Source organism: Peromyscus leucopus, chromosome 2, assembly GCF_004664715.2.
Source record: "Peromyscus leucopus breed LL Stock chromosome 2, UCI_PerLeu_2.1, whole genome shotgun sequence".
NCBI classification, from domain to species: domain Eukaryota; kingdom Metazoa; phylum Chordata; class Mammalia; order Rodentia; family Cricetidae; genus Peromyscus; species Peromyscus leucopus.
Window position 1 is genome coordinate 56,451,769 of NC_051064.1, and position 25,448 is coordinate 56,477,216.

General features: G+C 52.3%; 1 protein-coding gene and 1 long non-coding RNA gene across 2 annotated transcripts in view; one reads left to right on the top strand and one right to left on the bottom strand.

Moving 5' to 3' along the window:
• Window positions 1-25,448, bottom strand: part of Shb (SH2 domain containing adaptor protein B) — a 118,316-nt gene that overhangs the window by 37,838 nt on the left and 55,030 nt on the right. The window lies entirely within an intron of this gene.
• On the top strand, window positions 1,460-2,325 carry LOC119087398. The gene is made up of 2 exons (XR_005090827.1): window positions 1,460-1,711; window positions 1,829-2,325. It is a non-coding gene; the product is annotated as an uncharacterized LOC119087398 (long non-coding RNA).

Below are 25,448 nucleotides of genomic sequence, written 5' to 3' on the forward strand. Positions count from 1 at the left end.
GGGTGAGCCAAGGCTCCATTATGTAAAGGACAAGCTCACAGTTTATTTGCTTCTCTTTTTGAGGTCTCACAATGTAGCCTATGGAACTTTTAGGTGGTCCAGACTAGCCTGGAATTCATGATTCCTATGCCTCAACCTCCCCAGGGACTGGAGTAGAGGCAAGGGCCACCATGCTTGGCTCCAACTTTAGCTTTTCACTGTAGGTCACGATGTATGTAAAACCTCTCCACTTTGGCCACTGTTACCTAGACAGTTCAGGGGCCCTCAGCACAAGCACCCTTGTGCAGGCATCACGACCGTCCATCTCTAAACTTCCTCATCTTCTTAAACTCCAACTCTGTACCCATTAAACAGGGCTCCTCCTCTCCCCTCCCCCAGCCCTTAGTCTGTTCCACCCCTCTCATTCTGCCCACTCTGGCTGGCTACTTCCCGCAGGAGAAGAGGCGGCATCCGTCCTTCTGGGGCTGGCTTACTGCGCATGGCATTGTGTTTCCAAGGCAGGCCCACGCGGCAGAACCTCACTTGTCTTCAAGGCTAAGTAACGTCTCACGACGGGGACACTTGCTGTCCCCTTGTGCTGTGGTCCCAGGTCCCAGGGAGTGGCAGTACAGCCGACCACAAAGGGTGAGGGAGGCAGGGATGCGTTTCAAGGTGTGTGTGACACACTTTCCAAACCAGATGTTGGATGCAGGGACATGGCAGCGGCCACAGGCCTGGCAGGACCGCTGCTGGAACACATGAAGGACAGGTGCCTTCCCAAGCAAGATCTGATCTCTGCTCTACAGGCCAAGGGCATCTTACCAGAAAACAGAGCCCGTCCTGTGCCCTGATGAAACAGGCCAATGGCTGCACACTGCCCTTCGGGACTGCATTAACTCTTATGCCAGTATTTACCAAACTTTACCAAGTCCCACAGCAACTTTACGGCTCTGGCTTCCAGAACACCACTGTATTGTTGTTAAGTTTATTTTAAAAAGGAGGTTTCTGTAGATATCCCAGAAGTAGCTGTCTTGCCCCCAAACAGCTTCTAAACATACAAAGACTGAATGACAAACAGGCCCACTAGACGGTACCACTGTGGTGCCGTGCAGAGGGAGCCCAGGCCAGCTTTCTCTCCGTGGAAAAGAGGGGTCCGCAAGTGTTGAAGAGCTGGTGAGGTGCGGGCACAAACTGCTGAAAACGAGAATGTTCATTCTCTGGAAAGGGAGAGAATGAACGGGAAAAACCCCGACTGTGGTTGTGTCCACGTGAACAGATCTCCCAAGAGACGGCCCCATACCTTTAAGAGGTGGTGGCTTTTATGGGTTCTGTGGGAACTGTTCAGTTGTAAGCACCATGCTACCCTTGTCACACAGAGGGGAAGAAAAAATGAGAAGAGAAGGCACCAACGGTAAAGGGGGGACAAATGGTAAAGGGGCACCAACGGTAAAGGGGGACCAACGGTAAAGGGGGGACCAATGGTAAAGCACCACGCTGACTTTGTAAATCCCTTCATGAACCCAACTATCTGGGCTCCTTACTGCTTTGTGGGGGTCCGTGACATCTTCTCCTGGTTCTGAGGAGGACACACAAGCCTGGGGACACTGGGATGCAGCTGACGAAGCTGACCTGGGAAAACCACCCTCTTCTTCACTCACATGGCCCGTGGGAATGGCCACTTACTCTAAGGCAGTGGTTCTCAACCTTGCTAACGCTGCGACCCTGTAATACAGTAAGTAATTCACGTGTGGCAACCCCTCCAAACATAATATTATTTTCAGGGCTACTTTTATAACTAAGTTTGCTACTGTTATGAGTCGTAAATAACTGTGTTCTCCAATGGTCTTAGGTGACCCCTGGAAAAGGGTTGTTCAACATCCGCCCCCGAAGCGGCCATGCCCTACAGGATGAGAACTGCTGCTCTAGGGGCATAAAGAAGCTCACAGATACGCTTCTGAGGAAAGCACTTTGCTCCTCCCTCCAGAAACCACTGCAGACCTTCAAGGGAATGTGGGGAGGTAGACGAACAAGAACTGATAGCCAGACACCATTCTAGACCTTCCATTCCCGTTAACTGTTAAAACCCCAGATACCAGTGATGAAGTGCCTGGAAATGCCTCGTGCGCACAGCTTAGTGTCAAGTAAGCACTGAGAAGAAACAGGCAAGCTACATAAACACCAGCCCGAAGGAGAACGTGCTGAGAACAGATTAGCTATTCAGTCAGAGGGACTTGGACGACACCTCTCATGCAGGATTGATCGCGCCTTGAGAGAGCTGGGTCTGTAATGGCAGCTGAGGCTGTCGGGATGCCACCGTGGTCATTAAAACAGCTTCTCTGTGCATTACACGATGGGTTTAAATTTTCATTAGGGCTCAACAATAGGGAATAGTTAAGTGAATTATGGCATGTTAACTGGATGGAATATTAAGCAGTCATTAAAATGACAAACAGGAAGATAATGTAAGTACACGGGAACACACACATGAAATTATGTTGAGCTAAAAATTAAAATACAGAAATGTTTGTGTGCTGAGAGCCAGAGTATAACTGAACTTCCTAAACAATTCCTGGCAAGGTGAACACCTGCAAAGGGAATTGTGTTCTCTGCTCAGGAATTGCTCAAAACCAACCTGGCACATTTTACCCATAACATCTAAACTGAGGTGACAGTAATGTCCCAAATACAGCCACACAGGAATAAAGAGCTGAAAAACCTACCAAGGAAGGTAAATAGCTGCTGTGGAGAGGGAAGAGAGCACTGTGTAATTAGTTTTCAAAGTTGTGAGAATAATGACCAAAGATGCTAGGGAAGAAAAAGATGTAATATGACGGGAACACTGAGCGCGGACACGGATGCGTTGGGCAGACAGGCTGGGCTGTCTGTCTCAGAAGCAGCCACCAGCCCACACCCCCGGGAATGGGAGCAGTTCCTCTCCCGAGAGGCTGCCAAGAGCACCAGTGAGGCAAGGGCCACCAGGCCAGGCCACCTGGCAGGACACTGGGTTTCCTGCCTAATGGCCATGGCACATCCCCTTTATAAGCCAGGCCCATTGGTGACAGTCCCCAGGGGACCGAATGGGGAGTCGGTGGCCATATGTTCTAAGCCACAAGTTATCTAGACATCACCATCCGCTCCTTAAAGGAAAATGACCTTCAACACTGGGTGGCAGGCAGGCTGTGATTTCATGCCTTGTAGGCAGCAAGCACAAACATTAAATTGACAGTGTGGGGATTTCTCCTGACCTCTGGAGTAGAAAGGTTTTCAAGTAGATGAGCAAACAACAAAAATGAAAACGAACACATCCTCCCCACTCCACGGAACCAGAGAATGTTCGATTTGGAAAGGACCCTAAGAATTCACCTGTACCATTTACCAGAGGGCTGGAAAAGCCAGGCTCATAACTGATAGTCAAAGAAAAGAGAGAGACAACCAGGACAGGCTGAGCTTGCTGCAAACCAGAAGCCGCCCCCCCCCCCAATGGATGTGACGGGGGTTAGATCTGGGGCCTGACAGACAGAAAACAAGCTACACTTTGCCCTGTACTTACCAACTCTGCTCCCCACCTTTAAAAACAGAACTGTTTTAAAGCAGTTCTAGGTTTGCAAAAAGCTGAACAGACGATGCAGAGCTGTCCTATGTATCCTGCGCCCCTAAACACACACAGCCATTATCAGCACACCCCACCACAGCAGCTTATTACAGCTGATCGATCCTACACTGATGTCACACCATCATCAGGCAAAGGCCACAGAGTGTGAGCGTCACCCCTGGTGGTGGACTGTGGACTCAGACAGACGTACAATGGTGCGTGTCTACCATCACCGCAGCATGCACGGCGTTTCCACAGACATCATCTGCTTTCTGCCCACTCTCAGCTCTTCCCTCCAAATTCTGCCAATCTTCTATCTTTCCCCATTTCCATCATCTGGGGGTGGGGGGTGTTTGAGACAGGGTTTCTCTGTGTAGCTTTTGGAGCCTGTCCTGGATCTCACTCTGTAGACCAGGCTGGCCTTGAACTCAAGAGATTCACCTGCTTCTGCCTCTGGAGTGCTGTGATGAAGGCATACACCACCACCGCCTGGCTCCATTTCCATAATTTTACCTTTTCCAGAATGACATATGGCTGGAATCAGGCAGTATGCCGAGTCCTCGGATCAGCGTCGTTCTCTAAAACACATTTTAATTTCCTTTATGTCTTCCCCTCTTTTGATAGCTCAATTATAGCTTGTCTCTTTAGAAAAAGGATTTGTGTGTGTGTGTACACGAGTGTAGTTGCTTGTGGAGGTCAGAAGAGGGTACTGGGTGCCCCAGAGCTGGAGTTACAGGCAGTTGTGAACTACCAGATGTGGGTGCTGGGAACTGAACTCGGTCCGGTCCTCTGCACAAGCAGCAAGCACTCTTAGCCACTAGGTCATCTCTCCAGCCTCTCACTTCTTAGGATGTCACCAATACTCCACTGTCTGGGTGTTACCGAGTTCATCCAGTTTCCTACTAAAAGATAGTTTGCCTGCTTCTGGGCTTTGGCAATTATAAATAAAGTTTTAAATAGTCTTGTGCAACTTTTCTGGGTAAGCACTAGGTAATATGATTTCTATGCTTACTTTGGGGAAAACTGCCCAACTGTCTTCCAAAGTAGCTACAGCATTTTGCACTGTGTCACCCGGACACTTCTGAGGCACACACCTTCCTTTTTGCTTGGATGCTACTGAAGGCTGAAGAAGCCCAGGTCATAGAGATAAAGAAACAGGGAAGACAAGAGGTGGGACTGGGACAGGCCAAGCTGGGTGCAGACAGGAACGGACACAGTTCATCTTGATGTGTGACCTCAACAGCTACGTCAGCTTAGGTGATGAGCACATCTGCTCAGCTTTTCTCTACAGATTTCCAGAAAACTCTCGATATGTACATTTCTTTCCAATACAGGCAGCCTTTCATCTGTGTATTGAAAGTAGTCATATCTAAGTTAAAAAGTACAATATACTTTGGGAAAAATAACTTGTCTGTTAGAAGACTAGAATAAAGTAATTCTTTTGTTTGGGGGAACAAAGTAGCCCTGGCAGGCCTGGATCTCAGAGACCCACGTGTCTCTGCCTCTGAAGTGCTGTGATTAATACCATGCACCACCACACCAGGCCTAAAGTAATTCCTTTTTTAAATTTATTTATTATGTATACAGTGTTCTGTCTGCATGTATGTATGCCTGTAGGCCAGAAGAAGGCACCAGATCTCATTACAGATGGTTGTGAGCCACCTTGTGGTTGCTGGAAATTGAACTCAGGACCTTTGGAAGAACAGCCAGTGCTCTTAACCTCTGAGCCATCTCTCCAGCCATGTAATTCTTTTCATTACCTTCTCCCTACCCTTCAAAAAATTAAGTAGCTTGACTTGTGAGCTCCCATCTCAGGCATCCCCCCTTCTCCAGCACCCACCTGTCTTCCATGTCACTCAGTCCTTGTCCCTAGACTCCCATTATGGGAGAAGGTGGTGCCCTCAACAAGGGAGGGCCAGAGGCACAGCCCAGGTCCCTAGTGAGACTTTACGCTATAACCTAAGAACAAGGACGCAGCTTCTAGCTGGGACAATCTGTGAAGGCTTTGAAGAATTCAGATCTGGGCTCATGCACAATGGTGTGGGAGAGAAAGTGGGTGCAGGATAGAAGAGACAAGCCCAGGGGACTGGAGGGTCTACAGACATGCAGGCGTAGATGAAGCTAAAGGTGGAGTGGCTTCTGAGAGTAGACACTTCCTGGGGCCTCTGGACAAGGTGGCTGGGTGGAGGGCACGGGTGTGTGAGGTGAGCTGGGTGGAGGGGCACAGGCGTGCGAGGTGGGCTGGGTGGTGGGGCACAGGTGTGCGAGGTGGCTGGAGGGGCACAGGTGTGCGAGGTGGGCTGGGTGGAGGGGCACAGGTGTGCGAGGTGGGCTGGGTGGTGGGGCACAGGTGTGCGAGGTGGGCTGGGTGGAGGGGCACAGGTGTGCGAGGTGGGCTGGGTGGTGGGGCACAGGTGTGCCAGGTGGGCTGGGTGGTGGGGCACAGGTGTGCAGGTGGGCTGGGTGGTGGGGCACAGGTGTGTGAGGTGGGCTGGGTGGAGGGCACAGGTGTGAGGGGGCTGGGTGGAGGGCACAGGTGTGTGAGGTGGGCTGGGTGGAGGGCACAGGTGTGTGAGGTGGGCTGGGTGGAGGGCACAGGTGTGTGAGGTGGGCTGGGTGGAGGGGCACGGGTGTGTGAGGTGGGCTGGGTGGAGGGGCATGGGTGTTCGAGGTGGGCTGGGTGGAGGGCACAGGTGTGTGAGGTGGGCTGGGTGGAGGGGCACGGGTGTGCCAGGTGGGCTGGGTGGAGGGGCACGGGTGTGCAGCAGCCTCCCTGGAAATGGCAGTGCTGGCAGCAGCTCTCACCTCTAACCTTTCCACCCAGGCCTTCCTGAGAATCCACAGCAATTCTCAAGTCACAGGATGGCAGAGCTCGGTGGGGACAGGGTCCTCAGAGGCCTCCACCCAAGTCTTGCTGTCACTCTTAGCCTAAGAAACCCTTCCTCTTCCAGACCACGTCGCCAGCATCCCCACCGTTTCTGACCTCTCTTCCAGGCAGCATAGCCATGGGGACAGCATGCCTGTGACGCCGGGGCTGTAGGTGGGTGAGACTGAGTCCCAGGTGAGGTTAGGAAAGACTGCGTTACTAGAATGATGCTATGGACCAGGCTGCCCCACAAAGAGACCTCAGAGAGAGAAAACTTGGGTCTGGGAGTGGGGAGGTCAACCACGTAGGCTGGAAGACAAAAACCACTGCCAGACTGCTTCAACTGACAGAAGACTCGTTTCAGCACTTGCTCGACTTGAGGCAAGCTGCCTCAGTTTCCTTATCACTGTGTGGGACAAGTGCACAGTTTAGGAGAAGTCACGTGCTAATGAAGATACACATGCCAACTGACGCCTGGTGCAAAGCAAGCACCCCAGGAGTGCCGCTGTCTCAGTTACCTGAGGCTTCCTTGGAACCCCACAAGACCTCTTCCCTGAGACCGCCCTTCCCCCCACAGCCTCGGCGATCTGCTTGCTGCAACCGGACAGGGGAATCCTCCTAGGGAGCTTTAAAGAAAGGCTTTACACCAACCTCAAAACCCATTTCCATTTCCGACTCCACAATTTCCAAATTCAGCAGCTCCTTTAGCGGTTTGACACCCCATGTGAGAGCCAGGCTCTCATTACTGCCATGATCGACGTGAAACATGCACAGGAAGTCTCAGTATGTTCAGTCCTCACCGTGCACACCCTGGGGATCTGAGGCCTAGTGAGGCAGGGAAGAGGCCTGAAGACCTGTACTCCTGGACCAGGGTTCTTCCCGCCTCTCCCAGATGCTTTCTGACATCTCTTTCATCAACTTGTCTTGTTCTAATCTCTGGGAAGCATGGCAGGCCTCTGAGGTGTTAAAAGCACATCCAGCACCTCCACCAAGTGAGGCGCTCCATGTGAGTGGCGGGCGGCTGTTCCTAATTAGACACACAGCTGAAACCCAGCCCGGTGCCAGGGTACCACATCAGAGGGAGAGAAGCATCCTCTTCATCTGAGCTGTGAACACCTGCCAGAGAAAGACTCTCCCTCCTAACAGGCCCTTGCCCAGGCGTTTAGAGTTCAGGTGTTCCTTGGAGGCTGCAGGTGAGCAGTCTGAGTCTTTTGGGGTGAGTCAGGGCAGAGCAGCTCAGAGACAGGACCTGGAGACAATCTGACCCTACACACAGGTGCCATGCCCTCCTCCTCTATCTAGTTCCATTTCCAGAGTTGCATAGAGCCAGGAAGCTGACAACTAATTAAGACTTCTTCTGGCATCTCTTTCATAGGTGTGCATAGAAATACCCAACCAGCAGAGGCTGGGCTTTGCAAAGCAGGGGCGTGGACCCAAAACAATAATCTCCATGTTCTCAGCAAGCCCACACTTGTTCTTTTGTGTTCATCCCCGGGAAGACAAAATGGCTCAGTCTGAAGCCAGGAGGAGGTCCAGTCCGCTCCCCTTCCTTGGTTGTCTGTCCAGCGACAGGGCCTTCTCGAGCCCCTCCAGCCTGAAGTACCAGAGTAGACAAAGCCTGTGTACCAACATGCCTGCCCCCCCCACCCCTGATTTACAAGCCCACAAGAGCCTCACCAGAGGGCTCTTATGTGTTCTGTGTCTTTTCTGCTGTGTCCTTGGAGCCCAGGCCATTGATCTGCATCATCTAATGACTGACTGCCTTGGGGGGGGGGGGGAGGCGGACGGACGGATGGACGGACAGATGGATGGGATGGCATTCTGTAGAGACTCACTGGGGTAAAGGGAAATGAGGGATGGGTTTCCTTTTAAAGAGGCCACTTTTTTTTTTTTAAGATTTATTTGTGTGTGTTTGCACATGCGTGTGCATATCTGTCTACCTGCATGGATGAGTGTATGTACACATGATGTGTTTGTGGGTAAATACACAGAAAAGTGTGTTGGATGTCTCTGAGTTAGAGTTACAGGTGTCTGTGTGCTGTGGGATGTCTTTCTGTATACTGTGAATATGTGTTGCTATGATTGGCTAATAAAGAAGCCTATGGCGAGTCAGGTTATAGCCAGGCAAGAAATCCAGGAGAGAGACAGGAAGAGGAAGGGCAGAGTCAGGAGTCACCAGCCAGATGCAGAGGAGGCAAGATGAGAATGTCTAACTGAGAAAAGGTACCAAGCCACGTGGCTAAACATAGGTAAGAATTATGGGTTAATTTAAATGTAAGAGCTAGTCAATAATAAGCCTGAGCTAATGGCCAAGCAGTTATAATTAATATAAGCATCTGAATGATTATTTTATAAGCAGGCCACAGGACTGTGGGGGCTTGGCAGGACCGGAGAAATCTTCTGACAACATCTGTGGAATGCCAGAGGTACTGCATGGGTACTGGGATCCAAACTCTAGTCCTCATGATTGTGCACCGAAATTCAACTAGAGAGCCGTCGGCCCAGCCAACACATCTATTCAAAGTCTACTGCGAGGTCACAGCAAGCGATGAGCCTGCTGCTTTCCTTCTCCAAGCACTCACTGATATCCCATTATGCACAACATTGGTCCCTACACCAGAAAGGTATTAAGACACAGCTCTTGGTGAACTCCTGGTTCAGCAGGAGAATCGAGAATCACCATCTACCATCAATTTAATTTACTAATGGTGATTCGCTTCTAGCGCCTGCTATTATGCCAGGCACTATCCTGGGAGTTGGGAGCTAAGTGTTCTTCAACCCAAGACCCAGGGAGGATTAATACATGTCCAAATCTAAAAATTCAAAACCCAAAACCTTTTGAGTGCTGACATGACCTCATAAAAGGAAACTCCACACTGGGCCTCATGTTATATATAGGCTGCAGTCAAAATGCAGGCAAGCCGAAATATCATATACAACTATCTTTAGGCTGTTGCCAGTAGCTGTGTACAGCATATGTAACTTTCATGTTTACACTTGGGTCCCAATACATAGAAAGATCCCCAAGTCCAGAACACATCCCAAATCTCAAAACTTTCCAGTCCCAACTACTTTCAATACTCAACCTGTACTGCACTGTATGGTGCAGAAATGGAGTCTCAGACAGATACAAGATACAAGGTCCAGAGTCAGGCTGGTGGGTTGCCAGCATCCTCAGGCCAACCCTGAGAGGGTGAGCTGAGCATTCCCAGGCTCCCCATGCTGCAGAAAGAGGCCAGCGCCCAGCAGGGACTCATCAGTCTCTGCGAATGGAGCCAGACACAAGTCCATCAGGACTGTCGTGGTGCAGAGGGCCTGTGCCCCTCTGGGGCAATCTTCCAGTCTGCTGAACACAATGAAGTCTGGTTTCAGAGACCTAGGACCACTCTAACGTGATAAAGCCATGGGGGATGGGCTTTAATGCCAGACCAGTCAGAGCTACGTCCTCACCCTGACTGTACAGGTCCTCGCATGTCCTCAAGGAGGCTCAGAGCCAGCTTGGAGGAGCCACAGGACTCTGCGGAACTGACTAGTCTGGAGCTTAAACTCTGGAGCAGCAGGGTTGAGTGTGGAAGACAATGTGCAATTCTCCAGTAACACCGTTCTGAGTACTGGGTACCAGGTCTGTTGAGCACAGGACATCCCGTTTCTATTGTGTCTTTTTTTGTTGCTGTTCTTTTTTCAGAGCTGAGGATCAAACTCAGCGTCTATCACTGAGCTAAATCCCCAACCTCCAACTTTCTCTTTGAATTCTGACAACTAGGAGGTAGTAACTCACAGCCCTGGCCATTTTGGGTAGAAGAAAGAGGCAGCCTGGCTCCAGAGCTCACATTCTCAACACCTGGCCATCTGTACCACCCTTCCAGCCAGCTACTGTTGCCCCCTATTCCACTAGGCACAAAAAGGACATGGGCTGAGGTCAGCAAGGGTCACTAGCCCTGGAAGGGCCAGGTCATGCCAAGCTCAGTGACCAGGCAAGCTACTTTCCTGCCTTTGGCTGACAGTCTATCAGTCTAGGCGACTGGAGCTATCTCAACAGGTCCCACCCAGTCTTGAGGACTATCTGGCAAGGCCACATGCAGGTGCCTACAGGCATCATTCGAGTCAGCCTTTGAGGAAAGCAAGGGCAGTGTCCTAGGCAACCAGTCTACCAGGGAGCCATTCAGCATGTTCTGGATGCTACACAGGCAGTCAACCCATGTGTCGGTCCCCAGTCCTGCAGCCCTAAGCTGAAAACCATGAACTGACAGCAGGCAACGAGGCCTCATTCCCAGGGCTGCCAGGAACCTTTTCTGGCTGGTGATCTCAATCACCTAACCGAGGCACCCTGCCAAGCTTCCCAGGCACACTGGTCAAACCCCAACTGTCCACAGGCTCCGTAATCAGTCACTGCCTCATGCTGAGGGAGCGTTGCTGGCATCACGTCCCATGACCAGTGCAGCTGTCCAGTGGAAGCGACCTGCTGAGAACTGGCAAAAACTGCCTGGCCTTCCTCATGAGAGAGGAATTAGTCCCTCTCGGGACTGACGGACAGCCCCAGCCTTCTGGACAGAGGCAGTGGGGCTGCTGGCCCAGGACCAGCCTGGGCCTCTGCTCACCGGCTAGGTAACCATGTGCCCAGGCCTTTGGAGCTGAGAGTCCTCTCAGACAAGACAAAAAGGTTGAGCAGACGATCTCTGGAGTCCCTCAGCCTGGTTTCTCGGGCTACCCTGGAGGATCATATGGCACTTTCTATTCTAGAGCCGTGGCTTCAGCCCAGACCACCAGCCCATCCAGTTGAGGATCCTCACCCAGCTCCAGAATGATGCCAGTCAACTTCCAAGCCAAGCCTAGCAAAAAGGACAGGCTACAGAGCACTCCACAGCTCAGAACACCCTCTGTACTGCTGGGTTCTTACAGCCCCAACCACACAAGGATTCTGGCATGCAAAGGTGCCATGCACACTTAATGGGGAAATGGGAAAATCAGAATGAAAAGGACTTGCCCAAGTCACGGTGAGGTCAGTTCCTGAGTAAGGGGTTTTATTATTTCTTCCCTTAGCTCCTCCAGCTCTGCTGTCACCTCTTGTATTTCCCAGTGTCACAGCACAACAGAACCAGCAAGGAGACGGGGAGCAGGAAGGAGAGCCAGGAACCCGAAAGCTGCCATTGCCCAGGTTATTCCAGTGGGCTCCCTCCAGCCACGGCTCTCATAGACCACTCCATGCACACAGCCATCCTAAGAACTATTGGGGGGGGGGGGCACCTGGCGGAAATGAAGTAGAAGAACCAAACAGCAGCCCCTCCATGAGGTCCCGAAAAAGTGTCCTGCAGAGAGACTCAACACTGAAAACTATCACCCATTTCTGGAACCCAAGAGCAGCGGCCCTGGGAGACTGCAAGCAGGGACAGCCTTCCTTCCACTTTCAATTCACTGCCTGCACTGACCCAGCCCGATGACCTGCCCCTGGGGTCAAATGCAAGTTCCTGTTTAGTTTTGGACACAAAGAATTGAAATCTGAGGGACTCAAAGATGAATCCAACAGAGGCAGTGGAGTCTTTGCTCCGCTCATGGGGGAGGGCGGGAGGCTGAAACTGCCACCACCTTCTAGCAATGCAGAAGCTCCCCTTCTGCTTCTGAGGACTGGGTTCAAGTCTAACCCATCTCAACACACCCCCACGCTGCCTAACATACTCTTGTTCTGCAGATGCTCCAAAAATACTCTAGCTGAAGGAACAACATAAACAAGTCTGCTACAAATTCAGAATTTAGCACAGAAAACATATTTTTAACATACTTGTCTACTCTACAAAAGAAATAGTACTAACAGATTGCTAGAGGGACTATAAACTGAGGATGGCCTTTTCAGAGGTAAACTTCGTCGATTTAACAAGAATTCAACACCACATGGCCCAGAGTTTCTTTCTAAGAATATCTAGTCCCCCAGGCAGAAATAAATGGACTTGGATGGATGTTCCCTGTGAGCTGAATGACGTGAAGCAATGGGCTCCAATCACCTGACAGAGTTGTCTACAGGAACCAATGACCCCAGACAGGCTGTGACCAGCCAGCATTTATGCAGAAAAGAATGCGTCTGCACAGATGAACAGGTGCCGCCGCCTAGTGTAAGCAAATGAGGAAAGGGCCAAAGGAACGTGAATGGGGCTGGCGAGAAGGCTCAGCAGGTAAGGAGGACTGCCTCCAAGCCTGACAACTGGAGTTTGAGTCCCAGGACCCACGAGGTAGGAGAAAATCGCCTGTAAGTTGTCCTCTGACCTACGCATGTGCATATGCAGATGTGGGTGTGCACGCACGCACGCACGCACGCACGCACACACACAGAGCTACAGAAACTACAACAGCTGCCAACCTTGCCTTTCTATGCCTCAGCCTGCATCATGCTGTAGGACGGCAGCATGTGCCACTACAGCCAGCCCCACAATCCAGATCAACCCAATGACACAACGTGATTAATTCATCAACTGTGGTCTGATGGCATGTGTCAACTGTGGAGTGCCTCTGGCCAGAATCAAATGTCATGAACACCACGGAGAGAATTAGGTCCCGGGAGCGTCTATGTCTATGCACACATGCACACACAGGCTCTCTCCCTAGGTTCTCTAGTAGCTACCGTCTGCATTTGCAATCAGGTATGTACATGTGAGTGTCTCACACCAGAACTAGAGACAGAAGAAGTGACTGACAGGTGGAGAGACTTTAATAAAATGACAAGCAGCGTGTGCTACAAGCAAAGCCTCAAGATTTGCTCAAGCCACGGCCTCCTCCTCCCTTCTGCTGGAGTCAGATGAAGCTTAGCACGTGCCTCATGGACTGACTTGCGTGACCTAGAATAAGAACTAAGGGTGGGATGGGGAAGAACACCTATTTCAGTGAGAGAGAGTGTGTGTGTGTGTGTGTGTGTGTGTATTAAATTAGAAGAAAAGGCAGGAAGAAAAACAAGCTATGCTAAAAATAAGGCAGCTCCAGCACCAGTGCCAGACAGAAAACACACTCTCGGCTTGGGCAGGGGGCAGAGTGAGATGGAACACAGACGAGGAAGTTCCCACCTAAAAATAACTGGGTGGCTGGATGTGGACTCAACCCTGAAAAATGCGGCGGCGTCTCAGCTGTGGACCTGGGGTGGCAGTCGTGCCAGCAAACGGTGTTCTTGTCCTCGGCAACCTCTGGTTCCCTTCCAGCTTCCTGAGGATGGAGGGCTGGGGTCAACTCTCACAGCATCCCCAAACTTACAGGAACCTCACACCACCAGGGCTTGTCTGAGGCTGAGAACCAGTGGGCGGAGGATGGGCTGGAGGGAGGGTGGGCCGGAGGGAGGGCGGGCCGGAGGGAGGGCCGGAGGGAGGGTGGATGGACTGGAGGGAGCCGGAGGGAGGATGGGCCGGAGGGAGGGCGGGCCGGAGGGAGGAGTCTGGTCCAGCTCCACCCCCGGAGCAGCCTGCACCTTTCCCTCGGGCAGCTCCCTCATCTTCACAGTAACCGAACTTAGTGGCCTGCTGACTTGGCCGCTCACTCATTTACTGACTTCCACACACTGTTCTGTGTCTGCATCTGTACGTGACTGCAGCAATGCTTTGTGAGCAAGCAGAAGGCACCCTGGACACGTGGACGGACTTCCTGCCAGCCACCTTCTAGCTGGTGACCCTGGGAAGGCCTCCAACCCTTCTGAGCTTCCAGGAGCTCCACAGCTAGATGGCATCAGCAGGCCTCCGCGGGTAAGGAATAAGGCACAAGAGGCAGGTGGGCATCCTTCTCTTCTGCCCTGCGTCCTCAGTGGGTATGTACTGTGCTGGGGAATCTAACCCAAGGAAGGCTGGCGTGCTGGCCAAGCACTCCTTCCATCCCACCTCTCAGTCGACCTTCGGCCCTCTTCATGATAGAATAAATGTAAATACAATCTAAGTGTTCTCTGTGATTTCAGTCATGGAGTATGGAGGCAACTCTACGAATCTGTGGGCACACTCTGGAGCAGGGTTCAACCCGTCTCTGCAAAACCCTAGCGCATGACTCGAGGGGCCTGCCTCAGTGGAGCCCTGTAGGCTCGGCTGTGGAGTGGGGAGAAAATTAATATCGACTTCACGGGGCTGTTATAAAATAAAACCAGACAAAGGATATAAAAGAGGCTTGTAAACCATAAAACCCCGTGCAGATGTTACCCATTAGGGAGGGATATACACACACACAGGCAGAGGCCCACAACCTCGTTCCTAACTGACATCTGGGACATATGACTCACAGCCAGTCGGGTTGGTTCAAGTCCACAGGAGAAGGCATGCCATTTTATATTGGACAGCTTTTTTGATAAAGTCGACTTCAACCCACAATTTAGTATTTTCCATATCTGCCTCCCCCCAAAAGGCAACTCTGCAGGATCCTAACAAGGTTCTGGGAAGACGCAATCTGGTTCTGTGGGTTCAAAAGTTTGACGGATTTGTACCAAAGCACCCACCAAGCCCCCGGGAAAGGAGCACCTTGGCGCTGCATCTCAAACCTGCTGCAGTCTGGAGCCAAGGCTCTCTCCTGAGTGCTTCGTTAAGTACATCATCTGCTGGCGCTTGGCATGTCTCCCTGAGCTGGGAACTACAACCACTGATGCGCTATGACAGCTGAGTGCCGCTGCCAGACAAGCGTCCTCACTCGGCACTGGGGAGGCAAGGGCTGGCCAGAGCCCAAGGGGAGGGCGGCAGCTGTCACAGTACAGCCGGTACCTTCTAGACACTCACAGACTCACACTTCAGATCTCACTCACATCCTCCTGACAAGGAGGCACCGGCCCCAGGCCACATGACCAGGGCTCTGGCTCATCTTCCTCCTGCTGCAGAGACAAAGAGGTGAGCCGCCCCACACCTCGGTCACCAGGACTCGAAATGCCGGGTGCAGAGTGCCTTTTATGGAGGATACCGACTGCCACCAGACCCCACAGCTCAACCATCGGCCCCTGCTCTTGACCAAAGGACCTCTGCTTTTCTGAATCTTCCTCCAGCTCAATCAAGAGAGGGGGTTGGGCACTAGTCAGCCGGCAAAAAGGCTCCAGTCACAGCATGTGCCAAGCCTGAGGGGTGACAGAGCCGCAGAGATCTTGCCGGGCAGTCGCCCACATCCCTCCTCAGCTGGGGAGGTTCTCGCCCAGCCTGCTTTTATCACTGACAATGTCAAATACGTTAATGAAAGAAGGCATCACACGAGGAGACAGGGAGCCAAAAGGTGGGAAGGAATCTAGAAACCCCACAAACCCCTAAGGAGTCCACATCACAGGCTGACTGAGCTGCCCAGTGCTCCGCCAGTCCTACCCACTCCACAGGAGGGCACTGCCACTGGGGTCCTTGAGTGTACTCCACTCTACCTTCCAGAAGGAACAGCTTAGGATCAATTGCTCCAAGACCCAAATCATCATCTCCTGGAGATGTCCTTCCACACCAGTTGGGTCCCATCCAGCAATTCCATACAACAGGTCAAATCTGTTTGTTTCCTGAGCTTTAATTTGCAACTAATTCCTCTTACAGGCTCAGCATGAAGCTCCTGCTGTTTAAAACAGAACCGACCCCATGCTGCTTGGGGACTGTCTACAGGTCCTGACAACCTGAAATGGCTGTTTTGAGAAGTGTCCAACTGCCCTGCTGTACGCTCAACGCTAGCTAGGGGCCGCAGGTGGGAACAGGCAGGGCAGCCACCTGCCGCAGCTGCGGCTACCTGTTCACAGGGCTTGACTGAACATTCCAACTTCCACAGGACGGAGCCTCCCTTGATACCCCAGGGGAAGTCTGCTCATGAGGGAGAATCAGTTCCTATGGACAATGGTCCTGAAGCCTGCCCAATTCACACACATCTAATTACCAGATCCCAAGCCAAAAAGCATGCAGAATCCATGACCAGACTGCATGGGCCTGTGTAACTTCAAAGGTGGTACTCAGATAAAGTGGCAGCTGGTTGAAAAGAAATGTAAAGTCAGTCAGTGGACACTTGCACGTGAATCTACAACCCTTATCTCCAGGACATGGGCTGGCTCCCCAGCCCTTGACACTGGAGAGATTCACAGTGATAGCCTCGGGCAGCCACTGATGGTCCCGCTCTACGTCAAGGTCAGCACCAGCCCTTCCCGAACAACGGCTTTCCCTTTCAGCTCCTATTTCCCAAGGCCAGCTTAGACTTGACCTCCTGTAAGTGCCCTCCCAGACCCTTTTGGGGACTCCAACTGTCACTTTGGTTCCAGGACGAGCACTGATGGCACTATTCTGTTCAATTAATCACCCAAGGCTCCAAGGCATTTCCAGTGCTGCCTTTCAAAACTGTCAAGTAAACCAGGCAGTGGTGGTGCACACCTTTAATCCCAGCATTTGCGAGGCAGAGCCAGGTGGATCTCTGTGAGTTCGAGGCCAGCCTGGTCTATAGAGTGAGTACCAGGACAGCCAAGCAAACAAAAACTGCCATGTGACTGTATATGCGAGTTCTAGTCTCCACCTAGCCTCAGTCTTTGGAGTGGAGGCTCTATGTGATGACTGTGGCATGCGGCCCCGTGCCCACCTGCTATCAGCAAGCAGGATTCCAAAGAGCTTAATAATGCAATCCAGGGGAAAGATTAGTTGAAAGCCGGAGGGGGCGGGGCAGAAAGGTGAAGGTTCAGCAATTCCAGACTACACCAGGGTAAAGGCCAAACTCCTTCCTGGAAGTGGGTTTGGAAGGTCACTGGACATGCTGGCAGCCACATTTCCTCACAAACCTGTGCCGCTATGGCCAAGCGGGCTCCTCTGGTGCTCGCCCACCTCTCGCTATGGCTAGGCTGCTGTCATTCCCACAAATCTCTCCTTTCCTTCTTCTTCCTAACCCAACTCCATATCCTCTGGCCCCAGCTCTGGTAATCAGTTCAGTTCCTCTGAAGGCACTGGTTAAGTCCTGAGTTCAGTTCCTCTGAAGGCACTGGTTAAGTCCTGAGGGCCATCATGCTGGTCCACTCCTCTGCTACCCAGAAGACCCCTTCCCTTTTGCCTGTTCATCTTCTGGGGTTCAACTCAAATTTTGACCACTCAAAAAGCTTTCACGCTCCCTCTTTCCTGAAATTTTCCTGAAATTTTGGTGACCACACAGCATCCCTGCAGGGCTCCATGTCTAGGAAGCCAAACCTAGGGCCATGCTTGCCCCCCACAGTGGCCCGTGTCTCATTTATACCAGGTCCCTGGTTGCCCGAGTGCAGTATTACTGCTGAATGAACAACACCCACTTTTAAGAGCTGCCACCCCAACCCAGATCCTCTCTGTGGCTTTCAACCTGAGCAGTCCTCCCGTCCACTCCAGGCCAGGCAGCCAGGCTATCAGACAGCAGGGATCCAGGTAGACAGCAGCATCCAACAGCTGGACAGAAGCAATGGAGGACAAATGGACAATATACCTTGGGGTCTGAGTCCCCCACAGGGATCTCTGCTAGGAGGAAGGCTTTGGAAAAGGATGGAGAAGAGAGGAGCCAGGCTGCCAGCACCACTGGGGACGACGGAACAGGTAGTGAGTGACTCTTCCGGGGTGGTGGAGCTGCTTGGACTATAAAGCAGTTGTCTGGCTGGCTCATCTGCACTCATAAAGGGGAAGACAGTGGAGATCAGAGCATTCCTGTTGATCTACTGTAATTCCAAGGCAACAGGAGCAATAATGATGAGCGGCAAGGCGGCTCTGTGGGAGAGATGGTGGGAACCGGGAACCCCTACGCCCGACCGTGATCCTGCTGGCCCTGGGTTCCTCACCACAACTGGCTCTGTTACTGTAAACTCCCCTGAACCGCAGACGCCCCAGAGACTCAGGACATCCCTCAGAGCCAGACAAATGGTCTCAGCATGGCCTGTTTTCAAACCCAGAAGAGCACATGCTTGGATAGGCCCCAAACAGTTTTGGGATGCTCATTTTTCAGGACAGAAAGAGAGATCACACAGTTCAACCAGTCATTCTGTTTGTAGCAATGAAGAGACTTCAGAGCAAGGCACGGACGGCTCATGCCTCAGTAAGTCCTAGACCCTGTGCTGTGCTGCTGGAGGAGCTCTGAGCGAGGCAGAGCAGAGTCTGGGTGGGGAAGTGTGGCGGAGGATGGGGGGGCACGGCTGGAGGAAGACCTGGAAGTCTGTGGCTCCGTGGGACAAAGCAAAGGTTTCTGGCAAGTGAGTAACATGATCCATGAGATCAGCCCGACCTGGGAAACTCATCAGAGGACAGCGAAGAGAAGAAACTGGAAGCCAGGCTAACAATCTGAGTCAGGCTACTCAGCTCTCACTCCCTCCTTTCCCAAGAGCTCTCCCGGACCTGGGAGACAGTGCAGGGCAGCCTGACCCCAACAGCTTCACCTTTTACCTCTCTCTGATGCTGTGCATGTGTGTGCAATCAAGTACAACTAAGAAACATTTTTAAAGAAGCTGGGCATGGTCTATGTCTTTAATTTCAACACTGGGAAGGCCGAGGCAGACAGATCTCTGTGAGTTCCAGGCTAGCCAGGGCTAAGTAATGAAACTCAGTTTCAAAAGGGGGAAAACAATTTAAAAAAAAAAAAAAGGTAGGCATGGTTAAATTAGGCTCCATTTGGAAGCAGGCTTCCACTGAAAAACATCCCCCAGGGAAGCAAATGTTGACAAGCTGTTCACAAGCTGGTTTCAGAGGGGCTGAGGGGAAGCCGCTGACACCAAGACAACACGTTACATGGAGGTCACCAACCAGGAAGAAGGTGATGTTTGGAGATGCCAGGCGTTTCTGAGCCTGGCAGGGTCTGCATGCATCTAGTGTGTCGTCTAGGGTGTCATACTGCCACCACCAGCGCCAGAGTCTCCTGACAGTGAAGTTCCCTCAGGTCAGGTCGGAGCTTAGACTGGGGAGACCCCAAGACAAGCAATGCATTGTACACATCAGACCAGGACAAGGGGTGGGACTGACGCTCCTGTCCTCCACTCCTAACTCACCCCCAGTCACCTGTGGCCCTGCTCTCTCCCCATCAGAACCATAACCCTGTGAGGCTCACGCATGGCTGGCATCGCCATGCTCTAGTAGGTGGCATCCACTGTTCTTTCAGCCGGACTAGATCCTCAGCACTGGCATCAGGAAGGCAAGGAGACATTAAAACAGACACATACCCCCACCTGCAATAGACAGAAAAACAGAAAGGAAGACGAGGAGAAGTCAGGGAGAAGAACTCAAGTTCTGGTAGACCACAGCAGAACCTGAGATGTTTCAGGAGACCCTCTAAACGTGGAATTCTGGTCTGAGAACTAGAGCCAAGCACTATACAATGCAGATTCCTGGGCTCCAATAGGGGTCTGTGAGGGTCAAGGCCTTAGACTATGCATTATCAATACCACCCGAGACCACCTTGCTTTTTCAAACAGACATGGGAAAGACCTGTGTGTGTGACTTCAGGGTGGCTTACCCCTCAATATGACCTGGAGTGATGGGCACAGAACCTGGGCGGTCTTCCACAGCATGCAGCAGTCGTAAGCCTACAAAGTCTTTGTGGAATGCTCCTCCTCACAACTCTAGAACATACTTGGCATCTGGCCCTCAGCAGCTTGGGGCTCAGGGGTTTTACCTGCCACAAGAAGAGCTCAGGAAACCACTCACCCAGCCCAGCCTCGACTGCAGTAGTCTTGCTTATGGCCTGGGCTGGGCTCCAGTTTCATTTTCCTGTGTGACTTCCAGAAAGTTCTTTAGCTTCTCTGAGCCTTCAAGCCCTACCTAGATGGAGGGACAGTGTCCATGTAGTGATAAGAAAGTCTAAGAACTGGGCTGTGTTCCCATGGAAACACTGAGGGGCTTCCTGCCCACCTCCCTGTTTCTTTTCTTTTTTCTGCTCTTCTCCTTCCTCCCTTCCTCCCTCCCTCCCTCCCTCCCTCCCTCCCTCCCTCTCTCCCTCCAAGTATCAGGAAAAAGCTCGTTCTTTTCTCAGCTTCTTAGACTGAATCAGCTCAGAGGTGCGCTAGCTAGCATTCCACATCAGCAGCAGCAGCAGCAGCAGCAAAAACGCACCTGCTTAGCTTCTGTGGCTCAGCCCTTTCTCCAAGGAAGGCAGAAGCCCTTGGGAGGGCAACTCGGAACGGCCCTTTTTACACCAGCGAACCCTCAAGTGAGCATGTGTGTGGGTGTCAGCGCACACGCAGGAGCTGGAGCCACCCTGTCAGGAGAGGTGACTGCCAAGCCTGTCTCCCTGGCACAGCAGCATCGGGGAATTAAAGACGGTAATTACAGCCCTGTGTCTAGTGTCAAAGCCAGGGCTCTTTCCAGACACGACTATGCCCCCCTCCCCGAGTGCACAGGCATGCAGGGTCTGGGCCTGGAGAGCCTGGCTGCTCTGTGCGGTGGCTTCTGTCCTTTGAATGCTCTCACTTACGAATTCACTCATGTGGGCTGGGCTGCATGCTCCTGAGCTGGGTCCTCTGCAGTCCCGATAGTGTGTGTGGGGGGTCTATTAACTCCAGTGAAAGCCACATATTCCTGGGCCTGCACACTGGGCCCAGCTTGCTGATTCCAGGCTTCGCTTTGCCTGTCCATACTTACTTCTGAGGAGACAAAGAATAGAAAACCATCTGTCTCCCCCACAGCCTCAAGTTCTGGAGGACAGGAGTTGAGGACAAGAGACCCTCAACACAGGACCTGCCTGAATACAGGCTCTCCTTCTCTCTCTCTCTCTCAGGCTCTCAGGGAAAGCCACAGGAATTGAGATGATACAGCAGAGAAACCCTTGTTCAGGTTCCTGCTCGCGTCTGGACGCTTTGGGGTTCAACTCCTTTCTTAGAAAGGAGAATAGCAAGGGATGCCTTCAGGGCTGTTTTAAGAACAAAATAAGATAATGTCTTAAAAGTGTTCTGTAGTCAGTAAAAGAAAAGGATTACCCCATCCCTCAAAGAACTGGGTGCTTCCTCCTGGAGGAAATTAGAGAAAGGTCAATTTGAGGGGTTTTCCCAAAACCACAGACTTCCTGAAATAAGCAGTTTCCCTCAGACCCTTAACCTAGGAGAGGAAAAGAATCCCTGGCTGTAGAACTGGGGCTGGGTGGGGCTCTGGCTGGCCCCATAAGGCACAAGGAGGACTTGTTCCACCACCTACCACACCGGACAGAGGTGACACCTAAGGGTACCAATCAGTAAAAGACCGGGACACACACACACACACACACACACACACACACACACACACACACACACACACACAGCATAGAGAAGCCACCTGCCATTCACAGGTAACAAGTTCCCAGACACCAAGAGACCTCGGCCGTGGAGGCCTGGGGTTACAATTATCAAAGTGCACAGGCAAGCCTTGCAGCCTGGCCCGGGACAACATCTCCACCAGTGGGGCATAGTGGGACGTTCCTGCCTTTTGTGTTCACCCTGGAAACATGGGGTCAGCCAACAAGGGTCCCAGACTAGTCAGCTCCGATGTGCTCACTGGGAAGGAAGAGCTCCACAAGACAAGGAGCAGCTGCCATAACATCCGGCAGCTCAGGTCCAAGTGGGCTGAACCGGACTGTAGTCCCAGGGCCAGGTCCCCATGGCTCCAGGGTGCTGTACCAAGTCCCCCAGAGCAGAAATAACAAGGGCTCCAGATTTTAAAGGTGAGACATCATATACTTCCTCCAAGGTCCTGGAATTGAGCCAGAGCGCGGGGTGGGGGCCATAAGGCAGCCAAGAGCTTCCCAAGCCCTGGAGGCTCAGGAGCACAGGGAGTCTGAGTCCAGATGAAAAGGAGCCGCAAGGCTGGGGAGCAAACAGGCCGAATCTATAATAATGTAAGACCCTTCCTCTCAACATCTGGGCATACATGATGAGAGTAAGAAGCCACACCACTTCGTTTGCGCTGGTGTGGCGGCCTGAGGTGTGCTGGGGATGAGGGTGGGGCCAAGCAACTGTCTTGGGCAGACAGACACTGCATACGATTCAAGTCTCACAGCCAAACATGAGGGCTTCTGGGGTTGCTTCGCAGGACAGACCCTCTGGCAACTCTTCCAACTCTGGCCAGCGTATCATTTGCCTCTGAGTCCAACATATTTCTCACCCGCCATCAGAGGAAAAAGTCTGCTGTAGGCAACTAGCGTCTACCAGTGAATAGAAGGGACCGCAACCGGTCCTGCAGGCCCCATTTAAACAAGGTAGAAGTCTATGTGCATACTATATACAACTCCAGGTCACTCACCCACTGATGGACGGGCAGGCCAGGAGCTGCAGGCTCACTTTACTCTGACACCGTCCCACTGTCCTGTCCCAACAGCAGCTCTAGGTTCCCAGGCAACACTGGAAGCCTTTCAGCAGACTCTTGGGAGAAGCACCTAAGTAGTGAACGGGAAATGGGACAGAAACAGAAGAGGCGGCAAGCCTGGTGCACAAGTCTGGGAGCCAGATGCTTCGAGGCTCAGGAAGGGGACCCTTCAAGGCTAACCAGGATAATGTAGTGAGACGCTTTCTCAAAATTTAAAAAACGGGTGGGATACAGCTCAGTGGTACAGTGCTCTGCCTGACAAGCGTGTGGCTTTGAGTTCAATCCCGAGTACTACACACAAGACAGGCACCTGTCAGGCGTGCGTGCGTGTGTGTGTGTGTGTGTGTGTGTGTGTGTGTGTGTGTGTGTGTGTGTGTGAGATGTGGGGGCAAGGGTGACAAGGGCACTCTGGTGTCTACCAGCCCTGCAGGATGGTGAGCCTGGCACTAAGTAGATCCCTCTGCCTGTCAGCAGCTTTTTTTTTTAAACGGGGAGGAAAGGGGCTGGCCCCAAGGGTCCACTTAGGCTGACTTCACAGCGGCCCAGCCCGTCACCCCCTAACTCCCTGACCACACGCTTTCCTCAGCACACTGTGGTGCCACTGACTTGCTTCTGCACAACCCCTGGACTCCAGCAGCCACAGCAGTCTCTACTCCTGGCTCTCAAAAGATAAACAGCTTGGCCTTGGGGGGCGGGGTGGGGGGGCAGAGGAGGGAAGGCACAGGTTAACTCGGTGAGTACACAGAGCAGGAGCTGTAACAGAGCCGTCATCGGACTTCAAAGACCGTGGGAGTCTACGGAAAGCTGCAGTTTGGCGGGTGGGGGGCTTCAAGGGACAGTGAGCCTAAGCTAGCTGAGCCAGGAATGCCACCCCCAACGCATGTCCAGAGTGAGGGGCCAAGACAGGTATCTGCACATCTGCTGAGGCAGCAGATTCTCCCCAGCCCCCAATGTGCTGAGTCTCATATGGGAGGTGCTTGTAAAGGCCAGAAAGTGTGAGACTGTTCATATGAGGATGATGAAGACCCAGGCCCATGGCTAGGGCGAGAGGGTAGGGCTTACCAAGGACTGGGAAACGAGACAGGGTGGCTTCATGGAGGGGACGCATGGCTGGGAACTTGGGGACATGAAGGCATACGTGGCAGTCCCCATGTATGTACTAAGATCTGGTAGAACAGAGGGCCCTCCAGAGCCACAAGCCAGCTCCAGGGAAATCCAAGTAGACAGTGGCAGAGGTGAGGGGCTGGGAGACCACGAGGCCTCCTCCCAGGACTTCCTCATCATTCCCATGAAGTCCACATAAACCAGCCGCTTTTGACCAGGAGTCATTTGTCACAGGAAAGCCTCGTCAGTATCTCAAACCCTGATGCTGCCAGGCGGAGGGACAGTGATCTCAGTTCTGCCCACTTCCCGGATCTTACCTCCAGTGTGGCACAGAATGGGGTGTGGGGCTGGGGAAATGGCTCAGGGTTAAAGTGCTTGCTGTCTCAAGCGTGATGGCTGAAGTTCAGATCCCCGAATGTAAATGCTGAGTGTGCGTGGTGGCTGGTCTGTGCTTTTAGCCTCAGGAGGGGCAGACAGTATTCCCCAGAGCAAGCTGGCTAGCAAAAATGGCCATATTGAGACTGGCCAGTCGTATCGACAAACTCTGGATTTGACTAAGATCCCACTTCACTGAGTAAAGGGCAGAGTAATCTGAGGACAATTCCCAGGATCAACCTCAGGCCTTGTATGCATTCACATGTGTGTGCACATATTTAAGTGCCATTGAAACCTGCAATGGGGGGTGTTATGAATCATTACATACATGTGGGAAACCCCCAGCTGGCCAGACCGGGGTGCCCCACTCGTGCAGGGAACCATGCTGGCATGCTGGGCAGATGCAGTGGCGGGCGACCCACTCCATGCGGACATGGCGGTAGGTGGACATTCACAACCCAGAGGCCGCATCTGCACGGAAATGGTGTATTATAATGGAGAGACAAAGAGACGATAGGAGAGAAGAGAGAGAGAGAGAAGGGTCAAGGGTGCACACCTCCTGGTAATGGAGGGAGGGAGAGGAAGGGTGGAGTTTCCCTAAGAAGAGGCTTCTGCATCAGGGTGCAGGGCGGCCTCAAGAGGCGAGCCAGATTCTTAACAGGGGGGAGATGCTGTGAGATGACTCAGTATATAAAGCACTTGGCTATACAAGGCTGTCAACTTGAATTCAATCCTCAGAACCCACGTAAAGGTAGAATGTGAGAAATGACTCCAAAGTTGCCCTCTGACCGCCATACGTGTGGCACAAACATGCCTACTTTCTAGTGTCATATACACATATTTCAAACAAACAACATTAGCAATGCAACCCACTGCGAGTAGGCTCCTTCTCAGCATTCAAATACCTGAGGCAACAAGCGGTCAGGGAGGTCAAAGAAAAAGAAGCTTCATTTTCCGTGCTCATGTTCAGGCTGCTGCTTCAGAAAGGTCCAGAGGCAGTGTGCCACAGAGAAGCACAGCGGAGGGGAAGCCGGAACCTGAGGTACCCGCAGTGCCAGAGTATCAAGAAGCCACACTTGCCACCCTCAGCACCCACCGCCATTGGCATCACCACACAAGAGAGCCCTCCATGAGAGAGAGGCCTGGAGGGGCAGAGCTCTCCAGACACCCAGCTTTCTCATCTATAAAACAGAAATAATCCCCCAGCTTCCTTCCAGGGCCCTAGGGAGGTTCCAGGCTAAATCTACAAAGGGCACCCATTAAATACAGACCTGTCACCTCTAAGTTTCCAGAAAGGCCACTTGAGCCCTACTTAGGAGGAGAAGGG